This window comes from Heterodontus francisci, chromosome 6 (genome assembly GCF_036365525.1).
Source record: "Heterodontus francisci isolate sHetFra1 chromosome 6, sHetFra1.hap1, whole genome shotgun sequence".
Classification (NCBI taxonomy): Eukaryota; Metazoa; Chordata; class Chondrichthyes; order Heterodontiformes; family Heterodontidae; genus Heterodontus; species Heterodontus francisci.
The window spans coordinates 134,630,879-134,647,319 of record NC_090376.1 but is presented as its reverse complement, the minus strand read 5'-3'; positions in this window follow the sequence as shown (position 1 = coordinate 134,647,319).

Genomic DNA, 16,441 nt, shown 5'->3' with positions numbered 1-16,441 from the left:
ACCTGGCGAAAATCCACGCAGACACAGGGAGAACTTGCAAACTCCACACAGGCAGTACCCAGAATTGAACCCGGGTCACTGGAGCTGTGAGGCTGCGGTGCTAACCACTGCGCCACCCATTGCCAGACTGATTCCTGGGTTGGCGGGACTGATGTATGAGGAGAGATTGAGTCAGTTAGGATTATATTCGCTGGAGTTCAGAAGAGTGAGGGTGGATCTCATAGAAACCTATAAAATTCTAATAGGACTTGACAGAGTAGATGCAGGAAGGATGTTCCCGATGGTGGGGGAGTCCAGAACCAGGGGTCATAGTCTAAGGATACGGGGTAAACCTTTCAGGACTGAGATGAGGAGAATTACTTCACCCAGAGAGTGGTGAGCCTGCGGAGTTTGCTACCACAGAAAGCAGTTGAGGCCAAAACATTGTATGTTTTCAAGAAGGAGTTAGATATAGCTCTTGGGGCAAAAGGAATCAAAGGGTTTGGGGAGAAAGCAGGAACAGGCTACTAAGTTGGATGATCAGCCATGATCATAATGAATGGCGGAACAGGCTCAAAGGGCAGAATGGCGTACTCCTGCTCCTATTTTCTATGTTTATATGTTTCTTAACCACTCATGGCACAGAAGGAGTTAAATCCAGATAATTTGCAGACAATGCCCAGCACTTTTGATGAGCAACAGCTTAGAACCTAGCTGGTTGATTGCATAAGCATTGATGGGACATGCATAGAAAATGAATAATTTTGTGGTTGATGGCCTATACAATTGTTTTCTAAAATGCTGCTGGAAACATATTGCAGCAGCAATGAAATGGGGAAGGGGATTGTTCAGTTCATTGTAGGACTCTGTTTCTTTTTAAAGTATTATGTATAATAGCTGTTGATCGAATGTAGCTGTGAGGACTAGTTTGTTAATGTTTTATGTTCTGGTATGCCTTCCCAGAATATTGAGCGCATCATTCAAGTTAGCTAACAACTTAAACCTGAGTAGAATATCTAGCTCAAACTCAAAATGTAAGACCAACTGCAAAGGGGCTCCCTTTTAAGAACTGGAATCAACATGGCTGAATGGGCCAAACACATAGGGCTGGATTTTCCCTCTGGAGGTGGGAAACAGAGGTTGGGATTCTTTCCGGATACCCAACCTGCTCCCCGGGGTGAAACAGTCACTCATTGTGATTTTCATGAGGGTGTCCCTTTAATTGGCCTGCAGACAGGTTCACAATCCAATTAAGGAGAGCAGGCAGGCTCTCGAAGCTGTAGGGCCAATCAGAGGTCTTCCAGCTTGAAAGGAGCAGCAGGCTACGATGGATGGTAAGTAAGAGAGAGGGTGCTTCAAGATGGAGGAGACCTCTCTCCAACTTTCTCAAATCTAAATTAAGAAATAGCTTTTGCAGCCAGGCCACCACTGTCGGGGGTGGGAGGGCAGTGGGTGGAGGTAGGGAACCCCTCTCCTCTCTACATGACGGCCTTTAGTTGTTCCTGCACCCAAGGCAGGCAGGGAGGGCCTCTCAGTCTGCGGGGAGGCCACTTCCAGGCACCTAAACTGGCCTCCACCATCTGTGGGAACCTGGAGGCCGACTGGAAAATCCCAGTCGGCCTCCTTTAATTGGATTCAAGGAGATCCTAATGAGCCAACTTGGCTAACCGCCGGGTACGGGCAGGTAGCCCTGACGTTCCCAATCCCAACTCTGCAAAAATGACCCACAGGCGCGATGGAGCCAGGAAACCAGGCTATTTTTAGCTCCCACCTTCCTCCAATCCTAGTGCCAGCGGGGGCCGAAAGCCCAGCCCATATTGCAAGTTATATATAGGCAGTGAGCTCCACAGATTTGATTTTAAGTTTGACCACTGGGTAGTAACCTGGGCATTGTGGATTGGCTGTCCGTTTTGCACATGACTTCAATGGAAAGCAAAATCAGACGAGGTGTATAATGGGCGGTCAAACTGCAACCACCAGTATTCCACTGATCCCCAGAGTGAAAATGGCTCCCAGAAGTTAAGTTCAGACAATGAGTTCACATTATGGGACAATATGATCTTATTAACATTTTCATGAGGCCTCAATGAGGCTGGTACATGCCTGGTGTAGTGAATATACACCATGCATCTCATTATTGGCCCCAAAATCTCATTCATCTGACAATAGAAAGTAGTTAGAATGATGTATTCAGCAGGGAGAACATGGGACTTGTGAATGAGACAAGGTGTTTGGGAAGTTTTCAAATACAAGTGAAAATCCAGGATTATGAAGTCATGCATGCTAATTAGCCAAAATTCTCTCGATACTTTCACCCCCCAAGTTAAAGCATGAAGTGACCTGTGTTATTTGACAAAGATTGTTGAAGCAATCGCTAGTGAGAACATCTCACTCTTCATTGGAAAGCAAGATGTCGAGCGTATCGTCTCTGGACTGGAAAAGTAAAACTGCAAAGTTGATTACAAGCCTCAAAGCGCAAAACAAACAACAGATTGGATGCTTTCCAAGAGCAATATTTCAAATCAAATTGAAAAAGCGAAATAGTGATTAAAGTGAAAACCTGCGAAGTGTTACTGTTACTGTTACTGTTCACTCTGTGAAAAATGTAATGCTATTGTCAATAAAAGAGATGACTTTGTATAGGAAACAGAAATAGCTTGCTAATTTAGAAAATGCCTAGAACAGATAAAGACACCAATATGGAATAGATATCTTTGAAAAATATTACCAGTCCAGATATTTAAACAAACTGTTTCAAGCTTTTTTTTCTTGATTAACATTCATTTCCTTAGTTGCAGATCAAAAACCTCTGTATTTCTTAAATTTATAAATAATTTGGAAATGTAAAGTGTTTTAATTTGAACTGGGGAACACCAAAACCTACTATATTGAAATGTTATTATGTTTCCCAAATAACAGAGTTTATAATTCCTTTGATATAAAGAAATATTCTAATTTTTAAAAATTAATTCATGGGATGTGGGCGTCGTTGGCTAGGCCAGCATTTATTGCCCATCTCTAATTGCCCTTGAGAAGGTGGTGGTGAGCTGCCTTCTTGAACCGCTGCAGTCCATGTGGGGTAGGTACAGCCACAGTGCTGTTAGGAAGGGAATTCCAGAATTTTGACCCAGCGACAGTGAAGGAATGTAGATAGAACTGGAATCCTAAAGTGATTTGCTTCCTTTGTGCATGAAAAGATTATTCAAGAACACAAGAAATAGGAGCAGGAGTAGACCATATGGTCCATCAAGCTTGTTCCGCCATTCAATATGATCATGGCTGATCTTGGGCTTCAATTCCACTTTCCTCCCCATATCCGTTGATTCCCTGTGAGACCAAAAATCGATCTATCCCAGCCTTAAATATATTCAATGATGGAGCATCCACAACCCTGTGGGATAGAGAATTCCAAAGATTCACAACCCTTTGAGTGAAGTAATTTCTCCTCATCTCAGTGCTGAATGATTGGCCCCTTATCCTGAGACTGTGCCCCCACGTTCTAGATTCTACGACCAGTCTCTCAGCTTCTACCCTATCAAGCCCTTTCAGAATCTTCTATGTCTCAGTTAGATCGCCTCTCACTCTTCTGAACTCCAGAGAATATAGGCCCAATTTACTCAGCCTCTCATCATAGGACAACCCCCTCATCCCAGGGACCAATTTAGTAAATCTTCACTGCACCACCTCCAGTGCAACTATATCCATTCTTAAATGTGGAGACCAAAACTGCACACAGTATTCCAGGTGCGGTCTCACCAAAGCCCTGTACTGTTTTGGAAAGATTTCTTTATTCCTGTACTCCAATCCCCTTGCAATAAAGGCCAACATGCCATTTGCTTTCCTAATAGCCTGCTGCACCTGCATGTTAACTTTGTGGGTTCCTTGTACAAGTATTCCCAAGTGTTTCTGAACATCAACACTTACCAGTTTCACACCTTTTAAAAAATATTCTGCTTTCCTATTTTTACGACCAAAGTGAACAACTTCACACTTCCCCAGCACACACTGCTCCCATCACGTCACTGCCATTCCCACTCCCGTGGGCTCGTCACTTCCACTGATCTCGGGAGAGCAGACTGCGGAAGATGAGTGACCCCTTAAAAGCCCTTATCAATTCAACTTACCAATCTCTCCATTGTGAAGCCCACGGTCTCCATGACAGTCATTTAGGCTTCCATCAAAACTGCAAAGTGAACTCGCATGGACTTATGCTGTGAGGGTCTGGATGCAGAATCCCTGGAGGTAAACACATTTTCCAGGGTGGATGACAGAGTAGTGATGCCATGAAACAAAGTACCACAGAGGCTTGGTGTGGACTCCTCCACATTCTCAGCCATAATACTGAAGCTCTTTGGCACATCTGCCAATACCATATATATACGTACATACGAATTAGGACCAGGAGTAGGCCACACGGCCCCTCAAGCCTGCTCCGCCATTCAATAAGTTCATGGCTGAACTGATTTCTCCACATTACCACCTATACCCGATAATCTTTCACCACTACCCCCTTGCTTATCAAGAATCTATCTACCTCTACCTTAAACATAATCAAAGTCTCTGCTTCCACCGCCTTTTGAGGACGAGAGTTCCAAAGACTCAGGACCTTCTGAGAGAAAAAAATTCTCCTCATCTCTGTCTTAAATGGGCAACCCCTTATTTATAAACAGTGACCCCTAGTTCTAGATTCTCCCACAAGGGGAAACATCCTTTCCACATCTACCCTGTCAAAACCCCTCAGGATCTTATATGTTTCAGCCAAGTCGCCTCTTACTTTTCTAAATTCCAGCGGATACAAGCCTAGCCTGTCCAATCTTTCCTCATAAGACAGCCCGCCCATTCCAGGTATCAACCTGGTAAACCTTCTTTGAATTGCTTCCAATGCATTTACATCCTTCCTTAAATTAAGGAGACCAGTACTGTAACAGTACTACAGATGTGGTCTCATCAATGCCCTGTATCGCTGATGCATAACCTCCCTACTTTTGTCTTCAATTCCCCTCGCGATAAACAATAACATTCTATTAGTTTAGTTTTAGTTTAGAGATACAGCCTTCGGCCCACCGAGTCTGTGCCGACCATCAACCACCCATTTATACTAATCCTACACTAATCCCATATTCCTACCAAACATCGCCACCTGTCCCTATATTTCCCTACCACCTACCTATACTAGTGGCAATTTATAATGGCCAATTTACCTACCAACCTGCAAGTCTTTTGGTTTGTGGGAGGAAACCGGAGCACCCGGAGAAAACCCACGCAGACACAGGGAGAACTTGCAAACTCCACACAGGCAGTACCCAGAATTGAACCCGGGTCGCTGGAGCTGTGAGGCTGCAGTGCTAACCACTGCGCCACTGTGCCGCCCACAGCTTTCCTAATTACTTGCTGCACCTGCATACTAACCTTTTGCGATTTATGCACTAGGACATCCAGATCCCTCTGCATCTCAGAGCTCCGCAATCTCTCACAATTTAGATAATATGCTTCTTTGTTATTCTTCCTGCCAAAATGGACAACTTCACATTTTCCCACATTATACTCCATCTGCCAGATTTTTGCCCACTCACTTAACCTATCTATATCCCTTTGTAGCCTCCTTATGTCCTCTTCACAACATACTTTCTTACCTATCTTTGTGTCATCAGCAAATTTAGCAACCATACCTTCGGTCTCCATCTAAGTCATTTATATAAATTGTAAAAAGTTGAGGCCCCAGCACAGATCCCTGTGGCACACCACTTGTTACATCTTGCCAAACAGAAAATGACCCATTTATTCCTACTCTCTGTTTCCTGTTTGCTAGTCAATCTTCTATCCATGTCAATATGTTACCCCCTATACCATGAGCTTTTATTTTCTGCAATAACCTTTGATGTGGCACCTTATCAAATGCCTTCTGGAAATCTAAGTACAATACATCCACCGGTTCCCCTTCATCCACAGCACATGTAATTCACTCAAAGAACTCCAATAAATTGGTTAAACATGATTTTCCTTTAACAAAACCATGTTGAGCCTGCATGATTACCTTCAATTTTTCAAAGTGCCCTGCTATAACATCTTTAACAATAGCTTCTAACATTTTTCCGAAGACAGATGTTAAGCTGACTGGCCTGTAGTTTCCTGCTTTCTGTCTCCCTCCCTTTTTGAATAAAGGAATTGCATATGAGGCCAGCAATTTTCTTCTCTTTGTTGGGTCCACAAAATCCTCACCTGTGTCCTTCTCAGCAGAGTTGGAAGAGGGCCCTTCTATCAAGTGAAGTCTCTCCTGGTCCGTTTCTGCCACCACCACATGTTGCAGCCCACTGGTCCTGGGTATTTCACCACCTGCAATCCCCTTTTAGCTCACTGTCATGCAGATTTCTGAGCTGGTGTCGCTGAAGAGTGGAGTGCCATAAGTTGTATCCTCAGGAGGATTGCTTGCCTCCAAGGTCTGTTCTTCTGCAGGAGCCTCTTGATGTTGATAGGACAGAGCCTTACTTAGTTTACTGCCCCATCCAGAAGATGGCATCTCCGACAGTGCAACACTCCCCCGGAATTGTCTAGAATTTTGTGCTGAAGTCTGTGGAGTGGGATTTGAACCCATAACCTTCTGACTCAGAAACATAAGTGTTACCATTGAATGAAGAGAGGAAAGGAAGAGATGATTTTGGAAAAAACAAGAGAGGTGTTGCGATTGTATGTTTTAAGATGTTCTGGAGGCGAAGCAATAATTGAGAATGATGGCGGGCTTGTGGGAGGATTGCTGTGAGGTGCTGGTGAGAGAGGTGGAGAGGTGAACTCATCGTTGCTGCTCTTGTGAGGCCAGTAAATCTCTTTCTACATTGAACCCAGGTCCTGGGGATGATGCTGGTGGCACTGACCTCTGTCCAAGTCAGCTTGACAGTGGCCTTGGGGATACACGTGCTGGTGCTGGGGAACAGTATCTCCCTCCTAGCCCTCGCTTCCTCCACTAGAACCCCCAGGGAGGCATCTGAAAAGCGGAGGGCAGCCCTATGACTCTTTCTTTGCAGCGAACAGTTGTTCAGTAAATAATGCAAGCAGATGATGCATTAGGAGGTGCATCCCCACGTTAAGTAGTCCTCTAGAATTATGTCAAAAAGTACACGTGCCAGGCATTTTTGACGGCAGCCCGTCCTTCAAAAGTTACTGAGCTCTGGGAGATAAAATGGTCAAAGACTCACACTGACATCATCAGGAGGGCTTGTCACTCAACCCCCACCACTCTCCCCACCCCACTCCACTCCCATCTGATTCCTCTCTCGAGCTAAAATTGACCTTATATATCAGCAATTAATTATCAGGACATGTTGTATAAACTTTCAGTCCTTTGAATTTAAAAGGTTCCAAGATGATTTAATTGTGGTGTTTCAAATGATAGAAGTATACGATACAGTAGATGCAGAAAAGCTCTTTCCTATACATTCGAGTATAAGATAAGCATATCAAGAGACTTGGATCAACTGAAGGCAAATAGAATTGAAGTACAGACCTTAAACAGGCTCAAGGGGCTGAATGATCTATTCCTATATTCTTATATTAAGTGCTGTGAGTGTGACATTGCTGCAGTGGTGGCATATGACAATATGCAGCAGGCAATATACCACAGAACATAATACACACGTGTGATAAGTACTTTTTTATGTTGCTCTTTTAAAGGAACAATTTTTAAATCAAAGAATATTAACTAATCACATCATTCATCAAATAATTTTTAAAAAACTACTTCAGGAAATGATTGAAAAAATATATTAGTGCTATACTCCCAAAGCCACAGTCCTTGACCTGGCTTTAGGAAACAAAACTGCCATTTAATAACAAACATGTTTGGTTTGGGAAATTCTGCCAATAGTGCGATTTCAAGGAACGAATCATTGCCCAAAAGCTGTCACAGTAATGCTGTGGGGAGGAGACACACACACAACACACAAAACAACCAGGTGCTTGGAGTTTAAAGTAAACACCATGTAACTCTGAATGTGTTTTTCACCTTTATATTCAAGCATTGAATGACCGTTTGTTTAAGTCACTGAAACTTTAAGACTTCAAGCAGCAGGAAGTAAAAGTCACTGCTAACGCAACGGTTCTACTGGCTGTGGACAATTATTGTCAGCACTTTTCCCTTGTGCTGTTTCTTCTCAGGCTAGTTGCAAGCATTGACATCATACGGGGTCAGGGAGGTGAGGTTTCAGACAGCAGCTATTTAGAGTTTCACATCAAAAACATTTTCCAACAGGCAAGGAGTTATGCAAATAGGTTATTCATTAAAAATTTATATTGCCAGATTCAGGAAAGAAGAGTACAGTATAAATGAATCCACAGCAAAGGGGATGGTTACTGAGCCTTCTGGGTGGGCACTGATATCAGTCTGGATTAAAAAGAACAACTTATTTTTAGGACATCATTAAGCCATGTGGAGAATGTGACCCCATTTGGTTCTACCATTATATAATTACTTATTCTGGAAACAATTAACCCTTACCCTACCATGTCTTTCTTTAATGAATTCTATTGATGAATTACCAGATTTTGTCATCACGCACAATAGTCTTAAAACAAAGACTTGTTTTCTGTGCACTGAATAACATATTGGGTTGGAATTTGCAGTAGAATTAACGGTGAGGCCAACAGCACTCATCATTATTGACGTGTAATTTGGACAGCAACTTCTAGAGACCACACATGCGCAGTTAAACACAGTGTCATGCTAGGCCCCCACCTGCCAAGAATGAGGCACATTAATTTTGCCATGAACATTGATTTTAAATTGTTACTGGAGTGAAGAAAGGACTTGTTAAATAGATCCGCCGTGGCTGGAAAAGACATTTGCATATTATCAGACGGGTGCTCGGAAGGACAAAGTAGCTATTCCCTGACACATTCAACCCACAATGGACCTTGATCACCAGGTATTGTGTGTAAGAGCAGCATTCCAGCGACTGCTAAGGTGATACAATCCAAGACATGGTCAGACCAGTTAGTCACATGACTAACCTGCTTGGCAACCTGGGTTTTTCTAAACTGTACAAACAGTTTGAACTGAGAGTGTCTGTTTGCCCCTGGATTGATAAGATCTCTCCTGTCTGCTCCCATCTCTTTCTCACAAGCCTCTGAATCCACTGAAGACACATGAAGCTCCAAGAGAGAAAAGTCTCCTATAGCAAACAAGGTTTAAGGTTTTTTGCTTTCATTTAAGGTATAAGAAGAATACTGGGCTCCAACGAAAAGCAAGATCTACCTACCATCATGGACTCTACAGTGAGCTCGAAGAACCATAACAAAAACCTTTCAAATATTGTCTCAAACTTTTCTACTTTATTCTTCTTCTGCTCTTTTCTGTCTCTATTTGCATGTGTATATCACGCATGCATGCTAGCATGGGCGCATCGTGTATCCTTAAATGTTAACCGAATTAGAGTTTAATTTTAAGTTCAATCAATTTCAACTTTTCTTCTTTAAACCTAAGAAAATCTGTTTGTGCTGTTTTCTTTGCCTTATAATTGGAAAGTGGTGAACAAGGATTCACCAAGTGGGAGTTAAAAACATGGTGTTTAAAATTAAACCCTGTCATGGCAAGACCAGGTGAAGGCTGAGAGGGACCCCTAGACACCTTTCTCACTGGGTCGTAACAGCAGAAATCAGTAAGTTGCTGTCTGGAATGTCTTGCTCCTCTAAAAGCTGCACAACAACAGCATTTTGCTGAGAGATTCCCCATTCAAATACATTGAACAGTGTAAAGTTCCTGTACATACCTCATCGATATGCACTAAACTTGCTAGAGAAACGTAGGCTTGTCCATTCCTGTGTAAGTACCCAGTTAACACCCTGATAAGTCTTAATTACTGCCAAGCAATCTCTCCGGCAGTGAAAATTAACTTTTACAAGTGTGGAGTCTCATTCGTTCAGATTTTAATTATTCTTGGAGACTTCAGAAATGAAACAATTTGCATAAAACATTTTTAAAAACCTTTTCTTTATCGCCCTCTTTATTTTGCCTTCGGTACATAATATGACATTGAATTAAAATAAGTAACACTATCTAGTTCTGTGCTGCATTTTAATGATTCTTCAATCTGATTGGTTAAGGAGATACAAATTTGCTTCTCCTGTCCACACAGGACCCAGATGCCCTGTTGACAGCACTGTGCTTTTTGGATGGTTGGTTGATAGAAACTTCCAGTATAAGAGCCCATAGAAAGTTTGTGAGTTCATTCACCACTAACCTCAAAAACTGGCCCTAATATGTATAACTAACATTGTTATGCCAGTTTTGAAGAATACTCTGTGTGGTGTTGTACTTACGTTAATCACTCTGGGTAGGCAAAAGTTAATCTCCTCTGTGCAAAGATTGCATTTTCCATTCTGTTCTTCACAAAACAAAATCATGTGGTGACTTTAGAAAATCAAATATAATTAATTCCACATCTATGCTACTAATGAATAGGCTTGTAATAAGTATTTCCATGAGTGAGTTACATTACATTGTCAACCACTCAGTATTTACACAAAGTAATTTATAACTATGCAATTCAATATTAGTTAAAACAATATTCAGATGGTATATGAATACTCCCAATTAAAAGACTTGTATTTATATGGCACCTCATCATATCTCTCAGAAACATGCTGAATGCTTCACATAATTTGAAGTGCAGTCATGTATACAAATTATTTTATATACAGCAAGATCCCACTAACAGCAATTAGATGAATGACCAGTTAATCAATTTTTTGAAGTGTTAGAATAGTATAACTCAGGACGAGGCCGTTCGCCCCGTTGAGTTTGCACTGACTCTTTTGACGAGCAGTCGAGTTTAGTCCCACTCCCATGCTCCTTCTCCATATCCCTGTAATATTTTCACCAAGTATTTATCCAACTTCCTTTTTAAGGCTACTATTGAGTCTGTATACACAACGCTATCAGGCAGTGCTTTCCAAATCCTAACCACTTGTTGCATAAAAAGCTTTCCTCATGTTATGTCTGTTTCATTGTTCCCTGTACATGTGTACAAAATATTACAAAAATGACAAGGTAATTCACTTATAAAACTGCCATTGCACTTCAAAAAAATTAATTGGGTAAAAAGCACCAAGATGTTTTGATGTGAAAGGCACTAGATATTATTTAGTTCACTTGTCAATCAACTGAAGACAAGTTTACATTTTGCATTAAAGTTGGTTAAGGCAATTATGTTGGCTTCACTGTTCTCCTGCTAATAGTATCATAGCTTTCACCTGAATGGGTTGAAGAGGCCTGAGATCAATGCTTCACCTGGAGATTGGCACCTCCAACAATGCAACATTTTCTCAGTACAGCACTGGAATGTTAGAGTGGATTAGGTACTCACATCCTGGTGTAGCTTGAACTGACAACCTTCTAACGTGAGGCAATTGTACTACCTACTCAGCCAAAAAGTGACACAAGCACATTCGGGTAGATTTTATGGATTGTGCTCCCACACTAGAGCAGCAATAGATTAACGCATAGGCCTAAGGAGTCTGTGCCAGGGGCTCCAGTCAGCTTTGGGGACCCCACTGGAGCAAGTGTAACATACAGTGATATATTATTATTAATGCAGTGTGTAAACATAAGAGGGGCCTATTTCCTCATGAATTCTACTACACGAGGGTATTGTGCAGTTAATTGGAGAAGCACTAGGAATTCTTAATCTAGCATTCTTCCAGAGTTTTGTACATCAGGAGTGCATATTAGGAATTCAGGCAAGGATAGATGGAAATTAGTATCAGGCCCACTGATTTCATTGACTGAATTCCCGATATGCTCTCCCAATGTGCAAAGCTCCATGGTTGGACTGCAAATTTGCAAAAGCAAGCCTGTTATGTCTTTTCCAGAAGTGAATGGTCACCATCTTGAAAATCCCCTAACTAAAGTTTAAATATTAAATTCAGTAACAGTCTGTATCCCAAAGGCAACTTGTTTCAATCTTCGAAGTTTAATAATTGTCACTTAACATGGATGTAAATAATTCCACATTTTCTAGTGCACAGATGTGGCATAAATATTTTCCTACTTGTCTCCCAATGTAAGCCTCTTTTGCCAAAGGATGTTGACATGCAACTGAACCACAGCTGTGTGTTTTTTATCTCGAGGGCTATTTTGTGTAAGTTAAACTTCTGTTCATAAACCACGATGGAGAGTAAATAGTGCCCGAAAGAAGGTCTAACCATTTATCACTGCACCTGATGCAATAAAGTGTCCAATAAAGCAATAACATACCAATCCTTCAAATTCAGAAAGACAAAACAACCACTTCTTTTTATAATGTGTCTAATATACAAAATAAAATGTGGAATTATGTTCTTTGAAACAGACTATGGTTCTCGCTGGAAGCTGTCAAAAATGGCAGATTTAAATCTTGAAAACATCTAATATTACAGATAGATTTTACAAAATGTGACTTAGAACCTAAGTTGTAAAAGTCACCTGGTAGACAGATGCATTTTGTAGGAGCAGTACCAAACACAAGTATGTGCAGTTAAGAAAGCAGAATAGTTGAAAATAGCAATTTATAAAATAGTGACCTACTTTAAAATGGTTTTCTATCATTTTTTTATACCTATATGAAGAAAAATCCTAAACATAATGACTTTTATTTACCATCAAATTTATATCATCTTTATATCAAACTACACCATCAATTACCCAGTCATCCAGCGGCACATACATGATGAATGAATAACCAAATTCTAGTGTGCAGCGCGCAGAGCAATTATGTTCTAAGTCAGACTAAGATCCCAGATGATCAAGAAGTTCTGGGAACCAAAGACAATAAATCACTCTGACACTGCAAGTTTTTCCATGCTTAAGGAAGAGGAAAAAGTTGGCTAGGTGTCCCCAAACCATGGTAGCAGCTGCTCCAATCTAGGCTAACAGGAAATAGCATGGAAGGAACTCAGCATTTGGCACATCTGGAAAAGATTGCTTGTCTTTGAAAATAATGCCCAATTCCCTTGTTCCCAGTGATGAAATTTCAGAATTCCACACCATAGCCAACAAACTTGCTTAGAATTAGATAAGAAGAAACTAGATTAACCCTATCCTACTCCTGATAAACTCATGTAATTTACTTGAACTGAAATCAATTTTGAGCAATTAAGGAATATCTAATATTCCATTAAATTATGTAAATACTGTAGTATTAATGCACTTAAAGAAACCAACATATGCAATGCAAATCTTTTATTAGTTATAAAATGTTGACACAGAATCATGAAAGTTTACAACACAAAAAGCAGCCATTTGTGCCACCCGAAAAAGAGCTATTCAGCCTTATTGAGCTCTCAGTCCGTAGCTTTGTAGGTTATGCACTTCAAGTGCATATCTAGATATCTTTTAGTGTGTTGAGGGGTATCTGCCACTACCACCCTTTTAGACAGTCTCATCCTCCTATAAATTACTTTAAATTTATTCCCCCTGATTATTGGCCTCTCTACTAAGAGAAATAGAGTGTATCAGAAGTACCTATCTAGGCCGCTCATAATTTTATACACACTTCCATTAAATCTCCCCTCAGCCTCCTATGTTCTAAAGTAACAACCCTAGCCTATCCAATCTTTCCTCTTGGCTAAAATTTTCCAGTCCTGGCAACATCCTTATAAATCTCCTCTGTACCCTCTCTGGTGCAATCACATCCTTTCTGTATGCAGTACCCTAGCTGTGACCTACTAGTGTTTTATACGGTTGTAGCATAACCTCCCTACTCTATGCCTCGGTGAATAATGGAAAGTATCCCGTGTGCCTTTTTAACCACCTTATCCAGCTCTACTATTACTGTTGGATGGAATGACTGAAATAATCACTCGACACCTGAGGTCTGTAGTTCAATCGGCAATCAGTCTTTATTTTTTACACCGGTGGGGAGACAACCTCTGCTAGTCAAGCCATGAGGCTTCTCCACCAAGACAAAGAACCATGCAATATTTATACCTCGCATTACATCATGATGCATCATTTCAAACTTATCCAATCACATTTAAAAACACATTCACAGTGGTTTTCAACTTCTCCAATCGCAGCCAAGGCACATACACTTGGGCTCCGCCCATACTACTGTGGGCTCAGCCCACACTACCGATTGTTATCAGCTCTACTAACTTCTTTGTTTAAACAAGTCTGAACTCACGATGTTTAAATGTTCCCCTTCACTACCTTCAGGGATTTTGACCTCAAATCCCTATTTACTACTTCATGACAGAGCTGAACTTATAGTTCAGACAAAACTCAAAAGGTATTTGCAAAAGTTCGGTTCCAAATCCAATTTGAAGCTGTGTTTGTGATGAAAATGCCAATAGCAGGGCACCAGCAAGAGAATGATAATATTACACCCAAATTATGACACATACAGGCACAGGCGAGGACATTTTAAAGTTAGAACATACAGACATATGGGAATGAATGCAAAGAGGACTAAGCTCAAGTACACAAGGCAGAATCAAACAGTAGTTTTCCTTCACTCAGACAAAAGGCTTAAATTACACAAAACGTTTAAGTAAAACCTCTAAAAAGTTTAATCCTTGTCTACTAAAAGCGCTATGAAAAGGGAGCACAAACATACTTTTTAACTTTTGAAATCTGTTTATGTAATAAAAGCTGAAATCATATTTGGAAGCAGTGTTTTCAACATATGATATACTGTATCATCTGCTGTCCATATTCTAACTTGTACCAAGTCTTGTTCATCCATCACCATTATGCTAGCTGACCTACATTGAGTCCAGGTCTGGTAATACCTGGAATTTAAATATCTCATTCTTGTGTTCAAATCCCTCAATGGTTTCCAGCCCTACAACCTTCTGAGATCTTTGCCCTCCTCCAATTCTGGCCTCTTTTGCATTCCTAATTTCCATTGCCCCACCATTGGCAGCTGTGCCTTCAGCTGCATAAGCCCTAAACTCTAGAATTCTCTCCTGTTTGAAAACATTTTTCAAAAATTTACCTCTTTAACCAAGCTTTTGGACACCTGTCCTAGTACCTCTTCATGTGGTTCAGTGTGAAGTTCTGTCTGATAACACTCCTGTGAAGCACTTTGGGACTTTTTACAATGTTAAAAGCATCGTATGAATGCAGGTTGTTCTTGCTGATACATGACTTGCAATCAAATGACTTATAGATGTATAATTACTGCTACATAAAATCACTGGCATCACTCATGAAACAATGGCCTGAAGATGACAACATCCTGTTTGTGACACTTCAGCTATACCTGTAGGGACCAGTTCAAGTTATGGTTTGGTTGAAACATGTGGGGCAAGATTTGGTTGAAGATAAACATCGTGGTGAAGGCATTTAGTCATCGGCGTTGATGATGGGAATTTCTATCGTTTGGTGCTGCAGTGTTGCATATTTCATGATAGTAATAACTACTTTTAGTAAATTAGTTAATGATTCTTTAACAAAAATTTGACACTAAATTTTCTTACCGTAACATTTGTCTCAATTGTAGTGCGAAATGTTTTTATTCATTAATGGGACACAAATTACATACCAGAAATGGAGGGTAACCAAAGGGCTAATAAGACTGAGGAAATTAAGGTAATTAATATCAGCAGAGTAAAAGTACTGGAGAAACTTGTGCGACTAAATGCTGACCAATACCCATGATCTGATGGCTTACATACTAGGGGCTGAGTTTTGTTCAGCTCCTGACGTTGGGCTCCGTGGCAGGGGGACCGGAAGATCGGAATGGCAGTGGCCTACTACGGAGCCTGACGCTGGGATTGCCGGGCCCAATCTTCCCAGTGATGGCGAGGCTCCGTGGCAGCCCTTCTGCTGCTTGGCGACGGGACCCGACTTTCAATATTTAAATGGGGTGCTTGCGTGAATTAAAACCAAACCTGCAGTGATCTTACCGGCAGTTCCAAATCTTCAGTGCGACAGGCAGCACTCGTGCCTTCACTTTCCTGTCCAGGGACAGCTGGCGCCACCGAGGCGGGAAGGGGTTAACTCAGGGAACGGGGTCAACTCTGCATTTTTAGTGTGGATGTAGGGAAGGGGTGAACTCTGCACTTTGTGCAGTTGCGGGGAAAAACTTTTATTTTCAGTGTAGTACGGGGGAATGGGGGCAACTCTGCATTCTCTAAGCAGAGCTGGCAACCCTTTAAAAATGGCGCCAGCACTTGTGCAGAGACAGCTGACGCATTTACGGCATTGTCGAGGCCGCACCGCCACGTGATTTGCGGGGGGTTGGGGGGGGAAATCGCTGCCCTGCAAATTGTAATAAGCCGCCGGGCTCAAGATCGTGGTGGCAAGGTGGCACACGTTGCCCGCCATTTTTTTCAGCAGCAGGAAAACAAAATCCAGCCCTAGAATTCTAAAAGAGGTATCTGCAGAGATAGTGGATGAGCTGGTTATGATTTTCCAAAATTCCCGAGATTCTAGAATATTCCCAGCAGATTGGAAGTTGTAACTGTACTATTCAAGAAAGGAGGAAGAGAA